The 4,392-nt window shown below is 34.9% G+C and overlaps 1 long non-coding RNA gene across 1 annotated transcript; it reads left to right on the forward strand.

Moving 5' to 3' along the window:
* The first annotated feature begins 1,965 nt into the window (after window positions 1-1,965).
* On the forward strand, window positions 1,966-4,056 carry LOC136833225 (uncharacterized). Its single transcript, XR_010851383.1, has 3 exons — window positions 1,966-2,302; window positions 2,790-2,959; window positions 3,655-4,056. It is a non-coding gene; the product is annotated as an uncharacterized lncRNA (long non-coding RNA).
* Window positions 4,057-4,392: the final 336 nt, after the last annotated feature.

Below are 4,392 nucleotides of genomic sequence, written 5' to 3' on the forward strand. Positions count from 1 at the left end.
GGTAGTTGGCTGGATTACATGCAAAACCTGGGATATGGTATGTAGTGGTGATAGTGTAACAGTGGTTGACAAGGTTGTGGAAGGTATTACTGGGTGAAGGAAACTTTCCCAAGGGATAGGGAAGAGGAATATACTGCATACTGTATATTTCACTGTATAAAGGTAAAGGTGATACGAGTAGTACTTAACAACTACTCTGGCATATTACTTAGTAAACTAGGGAAGGTGTATGGTACGATTTTTTGAGAAAGTTAGGCAGATGACAGAAGGAATGACATTGGATGAACAGTGTAAGTTTAGAAAAGGAAGAATCTGAATGCAAAGTACATGAAAGACCATACCTTTACATAGTGAATCCTGTACAGTAGTACGAAACTACACATTGTAATACAGATCTTTCCCTAAAAATAATTTATGGAAGGCATTACAGGAGGTCTACAGAAATGTTCTTAAAAGGGTAACTCAAATACATTTCACTAATTCTGTTTACTCTCCATTAAAATCAGGGTTTACACGCAGGTTTGAAAGAGACTTTTAATTAAAACTAAAAAAAAAAGATGGCCAGTGGTTTAATCCTTAGTTGGCAAAATCAGGTATAGTCCAAAAAGAAACAATTATAAAAACAATATATATAAAAAATAACATAATACACTGAAACAAAAACTAAAAAATATTAAGCTAACCTGTGAACAACTTTTCAGCTGGACTGGAACAAAAAATTCCAACTTCGCTGGAGGAACCTAAAGGATGTAATTTACCTCCAACTGGTTGGTGACGAGTCAGCCATATACTTCATTTCATATGACAATGCTGTTCTGATAGATTCACACACTATTCGAATACATGAGGATATTTATGAAGCGGACTACGTTCATCTTGGTCGTATGGTAAATCTGGTGAACAGGAAATCAAACACTACTTCCACAATCACTCTTTCTACCTGCAATGAGGTAAAGTGTTTGAGTTTCTTCACACTTATGTTCAGGTATGGACAATCTCATGTAATTTTTTCATATCTGCTGAAGAGCTTATCTGGGAGTATCTCTGTCTATGTACACTATTTGGAGAATGATATCAGCTGTCGTGTATCAGTGTATGTACTGAACTTTCCACTTCTGTAAATATAGATCTATATTGTCAAGGGCAGTGTCCATTTGTAATCATCATCAAGAGAAAACTGATTGTTCATCTTTCTTTCAGTCAACACTGAGGTAAAGTTTATCACATTTTTCCATCTATTTTAAATTAAAAGCTGGATCTGTTTAGATATATGCTAGCACACCATTGCAGTACTGTATATCCTTCTTTTTACAAATACTGTATCTAGTTTTCTGCACAGAATGAATTTACATGTGATAATGGAAGCTGCATCCACCTTGACCTTCGGTGCAATGGGGTGAACGATTGTCCTGCAGAGGGTGATGACTCTGATGAAACCCACTGTGACAATGTCCACAAACCTCCTGAATCTTATAACAAAGACAGACCTCCAATGACCCACACACCCTTGGTCATTTCTGTCAAGATGGTGCGGGTCCACGAAGTCAGTGTTGAAGAGGGACTTGTGCAGATTTGGCTCCGGGTAAGAAACATCAAGAGTACTTGAGCCTCTTGTTAGTGCTGTACTACTTGAAAGCACAAAAACATTCTTCTTATTAATATTGGTTGGAGCAAAAATTCATAAACAGCAATCAATATAATCACTCTACTTCTCCCTTGTTTACAGCCATCTCACTTTTCATTCTTTAATATTTCTTTTTCAATCAGCAAGTCTTCATGGCTATTTTTTTCCACTATTTCTCGTTTTCATTTCTTCCTTTTTTCTTGGTTTCCTCAGGTGCTCCTACATAACAACCCTTCATATATTACTTCTTGACACTCATATAAAAAAAATAATTTTTTTCTAAGATTTTCAGAAAACACCACCACTGCTTGCTATCTTAGCACTTACTGATAGGAATCACAGACTCTTTCACTGGTGTTATAGTGATCACTGCCACCACTTGCTTCACATAACTCAAATTTACTGCTGGATATATTATGGCAATTATGACATTTTTGCTACTGGTCTGACAGACAATCACCAAATGGCAAGACAGCAGATTGAAATTCACTCACCTGAGTGACATAGCCAGGGATAATATCATCAGGAATCCTGACAGAATCTGGCTACCGAAGTACTCGCTCCCTAATGCTCTTTTCAAAGATGACGAAAACTATCGAAACGACCTGAATCTGAGATCCACTGTATTCATCCATCGTCTGAGAAATGGCGAGTTTGACATCCACAATGGATATGAGGGTAAAGTTTCTTTTTTTTAACTTTATTTGCACAATCAATTTATCACATTAATAATCTAACTTATTGGTATGTTCAATGTTCATAATGGACACAAAAATGAGGGTGCTTTTGTAACTTCAAGAGCTTATTTACATACTGTATTCATTTTATTTTACATTTACTAATTGACCTCCTAAATTATTTATCTGGTCACTGGCTGTATAACCTGAAAAGTGTAATCCTATAAGGTTTTCATTAATTTCCTCATACACAGTATTCACTAAATACTTAAACTCACAAATATAGACAAATAATAGCCCAGAATTTTTGCTTTTATATTTTTTTCTAGCTTATCAACTTCTCTGCTAGTCCTAAGCATCAGGAAGGAAAGAGAGAGAGAGAGAGAGAGAGAGAGAGAGAGAGAGAGAGAGAGAGAGAGAGAGAGAGAGAGAGAGAGAGAGAGAGAGAGAGAGAGAGAGAGAGAAACATTAACATCCTGATCTTTCAGTGTATGAATACAATGGGGGCAAAGACGCTGAATTAGAGAAGGATGACGACTTTCTAGTCAGTTATCTGTGTGATTTTGAACTGGACTACTTTCCCTTCGACTGCCACGAGTGCTACATTGAAATAGTCATCGTTAATCATGGTTCCTTCACTTCCCATTTTGACATGGATGTAAGGTTTCTGCTTTTACAGAGTTGTTGTAACCTCAGATTAAGTAATGGTAACAGATTGCAAAGATATCTTTACAAATCTGCCTGTTCTTAGTTATCAATGTTGGTAATTGTGAATTCTTTAGATTTAGTTTCTTTGACAACCCTATTTGTTATGGCTCTTTAAAGACTAGTCAATCTCTTAAGCAAATCATTTCTAAGATTCCTATTTTCATGGTTACTGCCTTAGCCCATTACAGTAATAAGATTCCTATTTTAATCATCGCTGCCTGAATGAATCATTACTAAGTCTTGATTCATATTTTAATAATTATTACCTAAATTAATTATTACTAAGATACTTATATGAATCATTTTTGCCACACCTAATCATTACTATAAATACTATACTAAGTGACTCATATCTCTCTTGTTATCATAGTCCTATGTTAAAAAATACTCATAGTAGCATGAGTACTGAAATAGAGAAAAAAATCCATAGTTATGTATGGGTACATATATTTAAAGGTAAATCTCTACAGAGAGCTTTTGGGAATCTGTTTGATTCCCCTTTTCAAAAGCGGAATCGAACAGATTCCCGAAAGCTCTCTGTAGAGATTTATTTTTAAATATTTGTACCCCTACATAAGTGAGGATTTGTTTCTCCAGTCGTTATATTTCCAGTACACTTCTTTCCTCAAATCTTTATTTTCTCAGAGGCTTCAGATAGAATCGGCAGAATCACCAACCACACTCTTCTATGTCTCTAAGCTAAAACTCTGCTCAGTTGTGAATGAGACTTATGTATCCAGGATAGTAATGAAGGTAAAAACTAATGAAGGTAAAACCTAGAGATATTTCTTTCATGGAAGTAGTACACTCTAAGTGTTGCTTAAGAAAATTATACCGTACCAGCAGAATATATTACTACATGGTGAAGTGATGTTGAAAGTGCTGAATTATTGTTATTTGATATTGAAATACTTCAAGAGTAGTCGCCAACACTAAATAATATTTCTTAAAATATAAAACAAAAAATAGCAATTTCCATTTGCAAACATGATGACATCATAATTCAAACAAGAATAATTCAAAAATGCTTCTTAAACATTGAAGAAAAATATCATAAAATTACCTTAGTAATCAGCTCCTCTCTTTCAGTTCATGGTATCGAGGAATGCTGGTGCCTTCATTCTGACGACCTTTTTACCCTCTATGATCCTAGGCATTATTGGCTGCTTCACTCACACACTCGATGAAAAGGCTTTCAGGTTAGAAGTCACTGTGTTGGAACACAAAAATTTAGTACTGGTTTCTCATAAGTAAAATTTCCAATGAGAACAAATTTTACCTAGTAACTTTTTAAAGGGTATGAATTTATTGTTTAAACCAAGAAGCAGTAGACAAGTAAGACAAATCATCCCTTTGAAAATAAAGGAAAAGAAAACTATGATA

This window comes from Macrobrachium rosenbergii, chromosome 51 (assembly GCF_040412425.1).
Source record: "Macrobrachium rosenbergii isolate ZJJX-2024 chromosome 51, ASM4041242v1, whole genome shotgun sequence".
Taxonomy (NCBI): domain Eukaryota; kingdom Metazoa; phylum Arthropoda; class Malacostraca; order Decapoda; family Palaemonidae; genus Macrobrachium; species Macrobrachium rosenbergii.